Consider the following 15352-nt stretch of genomic DNA (forward strand, 5'->3'; position numbering starts at 1 on the left):
TGGATGTGGCCAATTTGAACTCGAAGTTAGCCTTAGAGGATTTCACCACTGACCTTATTTGCTTGTTCACACAAAGGAGAGATTGCTTCTAACTTGGCACCTGCTCCTTCTTGATCCTGGACAGCAATTTTTTCCTTTTATTATAGAATATATTTATTGCTGCTGTCCACCAGACAGGTTTACTCTTCCTTGAGGAAGATGATTTGGTCCTGTCAGGTATTGTTGAGTCCATGCAGCTATATAGGTGCTCATATAGTTTTTTGGTGTAGGGTTGGACATCAGTGCTTGATTCAACTGAAGGGGTGGTGGCTGTGAAGCTGCTTATACCTGCTCTCAGTAGGTTGTAGTCAACTTTGGAAAAGGTTTTTGTTCGACTCTGGCAAGGGGGGGGGGCAGGGGAGATGATGACTTTGAAAGTAATTGCTTTATGGTCGGATCTTACCAAGGAGAATGACAGTGCAGGGGTGCTACAGTGGCTACTCATGTTGGTTAGTACCAGGTTCAAGATATTTTCACCTCTTATGGGGGTGTCAACCAGCTGATCCAATGCATTGGCATTGATGAAGTCAAGGAATCTCTGGGCATTTGTGTATAAGCTAGAATAGGTCTTCCACTCTATGGATGGGTAGTTAAAGTCGCCCAGGATCAGGGTAGAGGGTTGAATCTTGATGGATTCAAGCAAGTCCAGATAGATGGATTGGGCCTCCTGAGTCATGGTTGGGGGTCTGTAGCTAGCTATGATTTGAATAGGTGTTTTGTCAGTAGTTAACTGCACCTGGAGTATCTCCTGTGCATCATACTGTTTGTCCAGCCTGAAGGTGTGTATGTGTTTGATAAATATTGAAACTCACCCTCCTTTGGCTTTGTAGCCCTCTGTTTGGGGTCTGAAAGTATGGTAGGACAAGTAAACTGGTAAGGCTGTGGTGCTGTCCACAGCCTTGAACCAGGTTTCAGTGACTGCACAAATGTCAGCATCTTCCAGGGCGAGGAATGCTTGCAATGAGTGCAGTTTCATGTTAAGACTCCTAGCGTTTAGCAGCATGACCTTTAAATTTCATTTAGAAGAACTTTTCACATTGATAATTTTATCCTCATGACTTTGCCTAAAAAAGGGACTATGGGGGAGGCAGAGCCTTTGCCAGAAGCCTGAAGCCCAGGGGAGACAGATGAAGGCCATCTCTGGCAAAGCATTGTGGTCTATCAATCATGTCCTCCTAGGCTGTCAGGTACTGGATCCCCTTGGAATCTCACCAGAAACTAAGCCAATTGTTAAAGTCAATTATTTTCTGTTTGTACTGAGGCATCATTCTGGATGACGGTAGGATGCTGCTTAAGGCTAGGGACATACTTGCCTGGGACACATATTCAGCGAGCTCAGTCAATTCTCTCTTCATATAGTACAGAGAGGTACATCTCAAGTCATTCACACCAACATGGACCATGACAGAGTCATAATAGCACCTGTTGTTGAGAGACTTGAGTGCGTGAGTGATATGGCGGATTCTAGCACCTGACAAGCAACTTACTGTGACTTTCCCCTTGTCTAGCCTGGTGAGAGACACATCTGTGTGTCTCATGATAGAGTCTCCTATGACTACTATGTTGGGTTTGTGGCTGGGCCTTAGAGGTTGTGAGACACAGGCAAGTGTACTATGTGTGGTGCTTGGTGCGGTGGGTTGTGATGTGCGTGTATGCTTTTACTTGGAGGTCTCTTTTGTTTAGGTATGCTTTTGTTGAGAACATCCAGATATGTAGAAATGTACCGTACAGGTGTGGGTGGTGTTAGAGGTGTGATGGTTGTGGTGTTTGCGCAGACAACCTTCTCAGTGCCAGATTTACTGGCTTGCTTTTTGCATTGTTAGTAGCACAACAGGTAGTATACTTGCTTTTGATGCAGAAGGCTATGGGTTCTACTCCCACAGTATGCAGAGGGATCACTGATACTGTAGTGTGTTGTACTTTAAAGGGAGTGGATGCTGCAGTCCTATGAATGTCCTCTTTTAGAGTAGTTACCTAGTAACTATGAACCTGTTATCAGTTTGCCATCCATTCCCCATTGCAAAATTACTATCTTATCATTTTTTTAATATAACATAGGCAATTTATTCTTTATTTTATTTGTAAATGAAACAATGAAATATAAAGTTGTTTGCTAGCAGCTACCTCTTCATTAGTTACAGATCACTTTAATGTAGAATTATTTATATGACTTACTTCTGCAGTGATTTTGCATATTTACTGATATTGCTGGATTGTAATGACAGAAGTTTGAGTGGCCTTTTGTGGTTGAAATTTTCTGAAATTGGTGGTTTTGTCATTATTGGTTCATACATTTTGTTTCATTGCTTACTAGAAGACTGGTCAAAATTACACATTTAAAACACATTCTAACAAGTGGTGCTGTATTATACAAGGAATATAATTTAATACAATCAGGTTAATACAATCAGGAAGGCAAATCAAAGAACGCATACATGTATGCTTGCTCACAGGATGCAGGAGATCAAAATAGGGGGAAAGACCAGTTAGCAATGGAGTCCACCAGGATTCGGTGCTGAGACTTTTTCTGTTTGGCATATACATCTCAAAAGTAAAAATAAATACCAAAGGGCTTTGGCCAACTAAGTTTGAGATGACTGCAAGCTAGGAGCAGTTATTGAATCCCCAAATGACTAAACCATCATGCAGGAAGGTTTGTCCCAGACAATAACTATTGCCAGAATCATGAATTTAAACTAAACTCCAAGAAATATATTATTGTATCCTTTGGGAAGTCATCGACTCCAGGGAACTGCCAAATTGACAATGCCCCCTGAGAATTAACCCGGTTGTTTGGCATTTGGGAACTTGTATGTACTGTGACCTAACTTTTGACCAGCATGTGCCCAGAGTTATAAGAAAGCCTTTCTATATTGCACAGCTTATAAACAAATTGATTGTGACTGGATCTAGAGATGTTATTGTCCCCCTTTACAAAGTCCTCATTAGGTCAATCATTTTGTATAATGCCCACTTTGGCATTTATCTGTCTAGACCCATGCAACAATTGGAATACCCACAGAGATACCTTACTAAAAGGATCCAAGTCCTAAATAATAGGTCTTGCATGGACCACCACAAAGATTTATCACTATGCAATGAAACTTAGTAAATTTAATTCCAAATTCTCGCCCATATACCCGCATTGCCCCAATCAAACTGCAGATATTCTTCATGTCATGTGGGAATGTAAGAAGGTACATAACCTCTGGTGCTCCCTAAGGGCTAGATTAGAAAAAATGGGATACGAAAAAAGTACACTATCATGGGAGACGACTATATTACATGTTAACATAAACAGTTGTCAAAAATTCTAAAGCAGGTATTCATCACAATATGTACACTCATAAAGTTCTACATTACAAAAAATTGGTTAATCACATCCCCTCTCACATGGGAATAATTTAGCAACTTAGCAATTAAGTATATTCGTTCCCACAAATTAATATATTCAACCACTAAAAAAGAATACTACCACAATTACTGACAATACCTGCTTGATGTCATTCTTAAGTGATAAAAACATCTAGTATCTTTAGATTAGTATTTTGTCTGATCCCTAATTGCATTATATCTCTCAAGTTAAGCACTATAGTTCTTATAATAGGTTATGTGGTAATGGCTCTTCATTAGTATCACCCCAATCCATTGACCAATTCCTAACCTGTCTTCCTCATTTCTAAGTGACATCTGATTTTACCTGCCTTTATATAGCTATTGTAGTAGTTGGCTAAAAACATGACTTCTAGTGTAAATTGTATGTATCATTTGTATATAGTTAGTTAGTTAGCTCACGGCAGTTATGTTTTTCCTTTTCTTTGTGTTTATGTTTTTTACTATATAGATGTAACTATCTGTGTCTTATGGTGTTCTTGTGTGTGTTTATTATTGAAAAATGCAATAAAGAAATTTTTGAAAAAAAAAAGATTTATCACTATACTCCGTATCCTACAGAGTGCTTAGAGGTGATGTGTCTGGCATACAAGGCATCCGCTGACCTAATACAGATGGACCTACTGAACATCAACAAGTCGAATGGCATCAGAAATACTCAGTCCAGGTATCTAAACTGAATGTTGTGGACAGATGGATATATATCACAGAGGCTACCACTGTTCCAGAACAGACTATCCATTCAAGTAAAACAAAGCTCATCCCTGTCCATATTCAAATGCAACTTGGATCTAAGGATGGGTAATAGAAAATGTACTCCAGGATTGCCCCTCATGCCACTAATGGATAGAGGCAGTTTCTAAATGCTGATCACAGTTATTCTCACTAGGGCTAATATACAATTATCAGTCATGGGATAGGTAAGACCAATCAGGAAATGTTAATTTGAGCACCAAAAAGAAAATTGGCTAAGCTTAAAATGTCACTTGTTGTGGTAGTAAATAGTTTTTTAAAATTGCCCTTTTTAGATCACTAAGTGCCCCTCTCACCCTCTGCCCCCCCCCCCCCAGTCATCAACAACTTCTGGCGCCTCTGCATGCCATCCATCACTGGATAAGTACTTTGCATTCCTAAATTGCACTTTTCAAGTAAAATATAAGTACTGCTGCTACCTCTGTGCATTATTTGTTGCTTTTTACACTATAAATTATTTTAGAGTGTTGTATTTTTACCACTCCATTTAAAACTGAATTTTTAAACTCCTGCCTTCTTGCTGTGTCTGCCTGAAATACTGTTGAATTTGATCATTCCTGTACTTTAGGCAGTTTTATTGTTAAAGTTGGTTATTTCTTGCAGTTCAGGTGCATTTTGTGATTAAAGGGCATGGAAAGGTTACTGGTGTTCCCTGGTGACAGTGGAGGGGTGCCTGGTTAAATGCAGTGCTATATAAATAACTTAAGAAACGTAAGATTGTGCTATTTGTGATTGTCCAGAGGCTATTTTACGTTTACTGGTTGTTCTGATCTTCTTTTAGCAGTGCCCTGTATAGCTGCAAACACCTTGAAATGATTTTTCCCACATACCATTAGTCATAATAACAACAGGCTGTCACGCTACACCCACCATATACAGTATGGATCAGACACGTAGACCCACATATGCTGAGGCACTTAAAAGTAATCTTCCTAAACCTCAAAGACCTTCCAGACATTAGCCCTACAAAGGACATATTCAGCAGCCTCAAAGCACTCTACTAAAACAACATCCACTACAACACATACAGCCACACCAACATTTCAAAACCCATTAGTGGTATCATTTCCAAATGGTCCAATGCTTGTCTGCCTGGGAGGACATGGTGTTAGGCCACACTGCTTTGCCAGGGATGCTCTTCACCTGTCACCTCTAGGCTCTTGGATATTGGTCAAAACATTATCCACCCCTATAATGCTTTTTTAGGCATTGCCAAACAGACAAATCTTCCATCATAACAAAAGCTACTCAGGACAAGCTAAAGGTGTTACTGCTTAGTGCTAGGAGCCACAACAAGAAACTGCACTCCCTGGAAGCTCTGCTCATCTTGGAGAATGCTAATATCTGTGCAGTTACTGAAACATGGTCCAAAGCCATGGAAAGCACTCCAGCAGTGCATGGTTATAATGCTTTTCATACATTCCAACTACCCATTAAACAAGAAAGAACAAAAGGTGGAGGTGTATCTATCTACATAAAGGATAAGCACACCTCAAGGACGGTCAAACAATATGACATGATTGAGTTGCTCCATGTCCAACTAACTACGGGAAAACTCCATTACCATACTCTTGCTAGCTACAGCTCCCACACTATAAATCAGAAAACACATGCATCATACCTGAAGTTACTAGAATCACTCACCATCCAGCCCAATACCATGCTCATGGGTGATTTTAACTACCCTCCATTAATTGGGAGGCATGCATGACCACTGAGATGTAGATCCAAAAATTTCTTGCCTTTGTAAATTCAAATGTCCTGGGGCAGCTAGTCTGCACTCCCAGTAGAACAAATATCCTAGATCTGGTAATCACAAATATGGGAGAGCACTACACCTGTCCATAGTGTGATGTCGTCACTGGTAAGATCAGATCACAAAGTGGTCTCCCTTGTAATAAAGGTAAAACTAGTCAGCCCACCTAATCCCGAAAACTTTAAGAATTTCTCTAAGGTAAATTACCCTAAATTAAGGGATGGCTTGGCTAGTTTCCAAGCCCCTACAACTCTAGAAAACAAAGAAACCTATGCAGGGGCATACAAAAAATCCCTGAATGACCATATAAAAAACTGCATTAAAATGGCAGTACCAGACCGAAATAAATCTAGGTCAAACCGCAGAAACAAGCCGTCCTGGTGGGCAACTAGTATTAGTAGGTTGTACAAAAAAGAAAGAAAATCCTGTCAAGAAGTAAGATGGAATATGCACAACAGAGAAATAAGTCCCTCATTAGTCTAAACAAGGAAATCAGGGAACTATTCAAGTCCCTGAAAGCAGACTTTGAGGTAAAAATAGCCTCCTAAGCTTAGGATAACCATAAGGCATTTTTCAGTTATGTCCACAGTCTTAAGGGCAACACCCAACAATGTGTGAAATTAGTTGTAGATGGCATCACCTATACGCAGTCAGAAGACATAGCACATCTGCTGGCCAACAAATTCAGCTCACATTTCACCTCCCCATCACCCCCAGTTCTCCCCAAAAATACCCTCCACCACTCCATCACCAGTTATCATCAAAGAACAAATTGCCAGTGTGCTCGCTAAAACTAAAAACACAGCTTCAATGGGACAGTATACCAGGTTGCCTCTTAAACAGCTTAAATCAGCACTTATCAGTCCCATTAAGATTTCTATTTAACCACAACCTCCGGACTAGCTTTATCCTGATAGTGTGGAGGACAGCAACAGTCATCCATCTGCATAAATGGGGACAATCTACTGACCCAGGAAATTACAGCCCCATACGTTTGACAAGTCTTATATGTAAGGCCATGGAAACAATAATCATTGACCTGATAAATAATGACATAGGAGACCTCCAATCAATGGACCCAACCCAATTCAGCTTTGTCAAGGGCAGCTCCACTGAATCTGTTGGATTTCTTTGAAAAAGTCATTAAGGCCATGGATGAGGGTAAAACAGTACATACTGCTTACCTCAACCTGGCCAAGGCATTTGACACAATTCCCCACTCAGGTATTATAAATAAACTTGCAAAACTGGGCATAAATTCCTATGTCACTGGATGGCTAGCCAATAAGCTCATGGACAGGACACGTGGTTAAAGTGGGTGAATACATATCCAGCAAGAGGCCTGTTACTAGTGATGTGCCAAAGGGCTCAGTACTGGGACCACTCCTGTTTGCAATATGCTTCTCTGAAGTCAAGGCAAATGTAGAAGGCCTCTGGATGACAATGTTTGCCGATGACTGCAAGCTGGGGGCAATATCACTGAATCCCCCAGTGATGTAGATATCCTTTAGGAGGATCTAGATCAGACAAATGACTGGTGCCAGAACCATGGCCTAAAACTAAATGCAAAAATGTATTATCATACCCTTAAGGAAGTCAAATACCCCTGCAAATTACAACATCAATAGTATACCCCTTAGAGGAGACTCAGAGGTGAGAGATCTAGATACACAGATAGATAGTAGCCTGAACTTTGACAGCCACGTATCCAAGCGGTGAAGAAATCCTTTTATGTGGCACAACTTATAAGTAAAGATATGGCATCCAGATCCAAGGAAATTAAAGTCCCGCTGTACTCAGGCCTCATTAGACTGATAATCAAGTACAGTGCACCATTTGGCATGTACTTGACTAGACACTTACAGCAGCTGGAGCGACCTCAGAGGTTCCTCACAAAGAAAAATACAGGGTGCAAACAACATGAACTATGCAGAAAGACTAAAAGCCCTACCCCTTTACTTTGTCTTCTACTGACTATTAAGGAGTGACCTATGCCTGACCTACAAGACACTCACAAATCCATCCTTTATAGGTTCATAGATTAGTACTAAGCTAACTACCCTTGCGAGCCATTTTAAGCCTAGCCAATTATCCCTTGTGAAACTCAAACCCTGCATCTTGTGTTTGTAAGGCAAACGCCTTAACCATTAGGCCACCCTCCCAACCTTATGGAGCTGTTACACATCTGCAAGTCAAACAGCACAAGAATTACCTGATCTAGGGATCTAAACTTAGTCAGTGACTCAAACAAAACATGATGGAGAGACAGTTATGTGTCTCAGAGATTGCCTTCTTTGGAATAGGCTTCCTATTCACATTAAGCAGTGCCCTTCCCTCTCTCTCTTCAAATGCAATTTGGATCAATGGATGGGGAATTGCAAATTCACACCTGGGGTAGTGCCTATGTCACTTAATGACAAGGGCAATCTGTAAGATACTCAGTGCACAGGTACAAATCCATGACATCCTCTTGCCCCTACATTGGGTAGAATTGGGTTATATTGACTAGGCTTGTAAGGGTCCTTAAGCCAGTAGCCTAGTAATCTCCTATGAACCTATTAGCCACCACAAAAAGCTCAATATTTTAATCATAGTAGACTCCATTGTGAGACACTTAGGTGTCCCACTCACCAGGCTGGGTTAAGGAGAAAGTTACGGTCTGTTGTCTGTCACGGGCCAGGATCTGCCAGATCATGCATGCACTCTGGTCACTGGACCACAAGTACCAGTATTACTCAGTTGTAGTCACCGTGACCTGAGACTACTTTCCTGGATTATATGAAGAGAAACATTATGGAGCTCTTGGACTATCTGTCCCAAGCTGGTCTAGCACTGAGCAACATTTTACCTTCATCAAGTGAGATGCTGCAATATGAATATCAGATGACTGATTTTAGTAATTGACTTTGCTTCCAATGCCTTTCCAAGGGGGGGTTCAGTATTTGTCAGCATGAGAGGATATATTTGACAGACCATGTTGCTTTGCCAAGGATGGTCTGTACCTGTCCCCTCTAGGCTTTCAAAAATAGGCTAAAACATTTTCCTTTCCCACAGTGCCTTTTTAGGAAATGCCAAACTGATAAACCTTCCAACATAGCAAATCCATCCCAAGGGAATCTAAAGGTCTTATTGCTCAATGCCAAGATCCCAAACAACAAATTCCACTCCTCCAAGCTCTCCTTACCCTGGAGAATACAGACACCTGTACAGTTACCAAGATATAGTTTAAAGCCAGGGAGAGCAACCTGGCAGTTCAGGGCTATAATGCCTTCCACACATTTAGGCCAGCTACTGCAAAGGCAAGGACTAAAGGTGGAGGTGTCTCAATCTACATCAGTAACAAACTCATCTCAAGATTGGTCAAACAGGACAGCATGCTTGATCTTCTCCACATCCAAATTACCATAGGCAAAGTCCCATACCTTACCTGTGCAAACTATAGGTCACTCTCTATGACCTGGGAAAACCAAAGCTCATACATAAACTTACTGGAGAAACTCACCATTCAATCCAATACCATATTCATGAGCAACTTTAACTACCCCACTATAAACTGGGAATCATACATAGCACAGAGATTTTTGGACTTTGAAAACAAGAAAACCGTGGACCAGATAATCCATACATCCACTAGAGGGCCAAACATGCTGGACCTGGTAATCACAAACTTGTGCTATTGCAGCCCCCCTCTCCTGCCCTTGTAATTTCTTCTCTGGTAAGGTTGGAGCATAAAATTGTCTCATTTGAAATAAAAATAAAACTCAGGACTCCAGCTAACCTCCTACCATCTAGGAAGTATTTTAAGGCAAACTTTCTATTATTAAGTGATAATCTGGCAAAATTTCAAGCCACCCCTGAAACCATGAGAACACAGGTACCTATGTGAAATTGTTCACAGAGACTCTGTACAATCATGTTAAAAGGGGCAAAGAGACAGCTGTACCTACCAGAAATAATCTCCGAACAAACTTAAAAATTAATTCACCCTGGTGGAATCCAAACATGAATTCATTATACAACAAAAGGAAGACAGACATTTCATTTCCCAGAAGGATAAAAACTCTCTCATTAATCTAAACAAACAACTTGGAGGGCAAATCAAGTCTACCAAAGCCAATTTTGAGGTAAAAATAACCTCCCAGCCTAAGGCCAACCGCAATGCTTTCTTTAGCTATGCTCGCAACCTCAATGGCAGTACACAGTAGTATATAGAATTTGTAAATGAAACCAGCTACATGGAGCTGGAAGATATAGCAAATCTACTGGTTGACAAATTTTACCCCCTGTCCTACCCAGCCCCCCCCTAGGAAATACTGTCAAGCACCCCCCCCAACTATCATTAGGGAGAAAGTCCTAAATAAACTCTCCAAAGCCAAGAAAAACACATCAATGGTCCCAAGTAATATCCCAGGATGCCTCCTAAATAGAATGAAACATGACCTATCAGAACTACTGGAGTCACAATTTAACCATAACTTCTAGACAGGATGCATGGCTAGGCTTATAAAAGGCCTCTGTGGTCATTAGCCTAGTTTACACTTATGAACCTATGGATCATTGTGGTTTTGAGGAGAGGAGGCAAACATTTGACAATGAGTGAATTAGTAGTTCAGTCTGTTAAATGCTTTGAAAATATTAAGCTTTGGTCCACATGGTCCAGGGTTCAAATCCAGTGGTGTCTAGCATTTAAAATACATGTATGTGTACGTCACCATTATACATTCTGATATGTATGACTATCTCATCACCTATTTATCCACCCATATCAGTATATGTTGTATGCACATTGAATTCAAGGTAACACAATTTTGTTCAGTTGCGTGGTCTGAATGGTAATAAAGTTCACTTTGACTTTGTTAATAGAACAATAATCATCCATAGAGAAATAGAACATAGGAAAATATTGCAGTTGTTGGTTGGTCTTGTTGCAGAGAAAGCATTTGACAGAGTAAGCTGGAATTTTATGAGTAGGGCAATTGAAGCATCTGCATTCCCTGATATAATAATAATAATAATAATAATAATAATAATAATAATAATAATAATAATAATAATGATAATGTTAATTAGGAGGATGTATGGTGGATCATAGGCATGAATTAGAGTGGAAGGGGTGCTCTCTGTTAAGCTGTGTTTGAACAGAGAAACGAAGCAGGGATGTCCTCTTTCCCCTTTGTTATTTGCTCTATATTTAGAGCCACTGGCAAAGAAAATAAGAGACTCAGAAATTCAAGGATATAATTAGTACAGTAATCAAGAAAAGTTGGCTTTATTTGCAGATGATATTATTTTGTACCTGATAAATCAAGAAAATGACTTTTCAGTGTTGTGGAACATTTTGAGATAGCTTGAATTCTTTTCAGGCTATACAATTAGAGAAGATAAAACAAAGGCTGTAGTGGTAAATTATGTACCCACACATGATTTGGTTCAGCAATACCCATATTTCTAGGGACATGACAAGATGAAGTTTTTACGTGTATGAATTAAAAAGGATTCAATTATGGCAGCTAAAGACACATGGGAAGAAACTAAACAAAGGATAACAGAATGAGAAACTGGAAGCTCTTGTTTATGGATATGGATAATAACATACAAGCAGTGAAGACTGACTTTAGTCCCTTTAGTTTTATATACAGATCAGGCATATTCTTATCAACCAGAGGAGACGTTATGGATAGTAATTAATAAAGAGCTGAAAGGATGTATCTGGGAGGTGAGAAGTTAAGCGGGATACATTGTTCCTTCCAATAGAACAAGGTGGTTTAAGGTTGCCTGATTTGAACGGATATTTTAGAGCTGTGCAGTTAAGGCTCTTATGCATAACAAAAGCAAAATGTTATAATTCATAGTGGAAAGGGATGAAAATGAAGCACTGGAGGAAGGATTCAGGAAGTAAGGACAAGGTGGGATTTTGAATGCAGATCCTTAAGGAAAATAATGACAACCATGTAGAATATGATATTCATAAAGTTACAGAAATAATTCTAAGAACTAAGCCAACATGGAAATGAAGAAAGGAGATTTTGCCAACAGAAATGCCTGCAGGTAGGGGTATAGAAAACAGGCAAAAGGGACTGGAATTTACTGGGAAAAATGGCAAAGGAACCAAAGTATTAGGAGTGAGCAATTGGTGAAGGAAAGGTAATAGGGTGTATGAGCCAAGAAGAAGTTTGGATTCCAGGTTAGAGACTGTCTTCCATACCAGGGGTTGATATCAGAGTATAGGTAAAGAGAAAGGGAAGTAATTATTAAAAGACCTGCTCTGGTAGAGTTTTTAGTTGAATCTAAAACAGAAGCTGCTGTTAAAAAGGAATAATTAGTAGGGCATATCAAATATTGTGCACTAACTATAAGAATCAATCACAGACTGTTAGAAAAGATTGGAAAGAGAGACTGGAAAAGCAATTTATAAGGGAACAATAGGAGGACACATGTATGACTCCTAAGTATGAACGAAGTCCAGAAGGTTTAGGATTTTTGCTTGGAGGTGTTTGCACAGACATTTTCATACCCCAAGCAAAGTTTGAAGATGTTTTTCCTCAGGTATGTAGCAAATGATGGTGTGATGGGGAAGAACAAGGTAACTGGGAACATTTTTTGAGAGTGTAATGAGCTGGCAGATTTTACAAATTTCCAATAAAGTACTCTGTCAGAAATATTGGATGAGCAAATGGCCATAACTAAGGAAATTATTTTTTTGAGCTGGGACACAGGATCTGAATTGCCTAGACATACTAAGGCTTAGTAAGAACTGCGGTGGTGGGGCTGCAGTAGCGTTGTCGCCTCACAGTAAGATGTTGTCCTGTTCGATTCTCAGCTAAAGTGTCTTCTGTGTGGAGACATGCATGAATGGGCGTACCTTCGTTGAAGGTTGTGTGTCAGGGCTGGCAACTCGTCACATAAAAATCTACTGCCAATCATTAGCGGACCAGAGTTCCGTTGTGGCGACCCCTAATCGGGAAAAGCCGAAAAACACAACAACAACAACAACAACTAAGGCTTAGTAAGTTTAAGTCTATTGGCTGCCAAAAAAAAATACTAGAAAATGAAAATCAAAATGGAAATCAACTGTATATGAAGCATTGAATAATGTAAAAGAGATAAAAGAAGTGAAAGTGGGATCTTTAGAAAAGGGAAAGAGCAAATTATATAGAAATAAATTATATTCGTGGGAAGAGTACATGCAGAATAATGTTCAGGAGAAGTGAGTTTTAAAGACAGGAATTGAGCAATTTATGTTATGTTGGACTGAATGACGTTGTTATAAATAAAGACAACATATATATATATAATGTATATAAATGAAAAATGTTAATATGGTCCAGGCCACAGACATTTTTCTGAATTGTGCATCAAGACAGGTGCCAATCATTGACAAAGTACTGTAACTGCTAGCATGTAACAGAGGAGGTGGCACATTGACATGTTGTCAAGGCAAACATGATAATAAAATATAGATGGTAAAACAAAAGGCCATGCAGAATGCATAGGCAACAGAATATGTGTGCCAGTGACATATATCAAATCAAAAGAGTCCACCAAAGCACTGTTACTGCATGCGCATCAACCACGGGCAATGTGTCACCCAACACCAATGATCTTCAGTTGTCATTGTTGACCTGTATGATAATGGACATGTAACTTATTGTGACTCGCACATATCGTAAACATTTTTATATTTCAGATTAGTTATAGAAAATGAATATATATATATATATATATATATATATATATATATATATATATATATATAAAATCATAACTATAAAGCTTTCATAGGTTCATAGGTAGGTACTAAGCTATTGGCCCTAGGGCCTATATAAGCCTAGCTAAACGGTACCCTGGCTTTTTCCACCCAAGAAAACTATTTTCCTGTGCCCCTGTCAAGCAGAGCCACAGAAGTGATCCCCGGGGTTAATTTCCTATCTCCCATCCAATCATCAAGATTTTTCTTGAAGAGTGCTAATGAGGAGCTTTGTTTGATATATAGGTAGTTTGTTCCAGAGTATGGGAAGTCTCTGGGACAGGAATCTATCCCTCCAGCATGTTCTGTTTATTGTAGTGACAAGGTTTAGGTCCCTAGAGCGTGTAGCTCCAAGGGATTGGGATTTCTTTAAGTGGAGCATGTCCAACAGCTCTGGGTTTAACATAGCTTTGTATGTTAGGCAGAGATCGCCTCTGAGTAGGCGATATGCGACAGAGTAAAGCTGGAGTTTTTTGAGACGGTCTGTGTAGGGCATCTGTTTGAGGCCGGTAATCCTCTTTGCGAGGTATTTCTGCGGCCTTTCCAGTTGTTGTAGATGTCTTGTGAGGTACATACCAAAAGGGACATTGTACACTATAATGGGTCTAATGAGTGATGAGTAGAGGGGAACAATGACCTCTTTTTTCCTGGATGACAAACCTTTTGTGATGAGGTGTGCCACTTAGAAGGATTTCCTGACTACTGTGGTGATGTGATTATCAAAGGAGAGACTACTGTCCACCTGTGCCCCAAGGTCTCTTATCTCTTATTCGGTGTTAAGTAGACTACCGCCTATGTGGTAGTTCATGGATACAGAGTTTTTACCAAAAGGGATGGCAATGCACTTTTTGGCATTGAGCTTGAGGCCATGGCTTTGACACCAGGCATCTATCTCAGTGAGGCCCTTTTGTAGGATGTCCACATCGTTAGGAGTTTTGATTATGGCTACTAGTTTGCAGTCATCTGCGAACTTTGTTAGTCAAAGACCTTCTGTATTAGTCTGTACTTCAGAGAAGTAGATGCCAAACAGGAGAGTTCCTAGGACTGAACCCTGTGGTACTCCACTTGTCACTGGTTTGAAGTTGGATTTAGAGTCTGGTACTTTCACAGTGTGGGTTCTGTCAGTGAGCCAGTTGGCAACCCAACTTGTAACATAGGGATTTATACCTAGTTTAGTGAGTTTATGTATAATTCCAGAGTGGGGGATGGTGTCGAAAGCCTTGGCGAGATCTAGATAGGCTGTGTGAATCACCTTACCCTCATCTACGGCTTTGGTGACCGTTTCAAAGAAGTCTATCAGGTTTAGGAGACATGATCTGCCTTTTACAAACCCGAAATGGGTAGGGTCCAGAGTTTGGAGATTACCAATGTCATTGTTTATAGGTTCCATGATGATATGTTCCATAGCCTTGCAGACCAGGCTCGTCAGGCTAATGGGGCGATAGTTCCCGGGGTCCGTGGTGGCTCCCCCTTTGTGGAGTGGGATAACCGTTGCTGTGTGCAATTCAGTGGGTACAAAACCTAAGGTGAGGCTATGATTGAACATGGTACTTAATGGGGTGCCAGTTCGTTCTGTAGTTCATGTAGAACGCAGCCTGGGATGTTGTCAGGTCCCATTGATGATGTGTTCTTGGCTTTGGAGAGTGTGTTTTTTACCTGTGCAG

This window comes from Protopterus annectens, chromosome 1.part0, assembly GCF_019279795.1.
Source record: "Protopterus annectens isolate FY-2018-M chromosome 1.part0, PAN1.0, whole genome shotgun sequence".
NCBI lineage: Eukaryota > Metazoa > Chordata > Ceratodontiformes > Protopteridae > Protopterus > Protopterus annectens.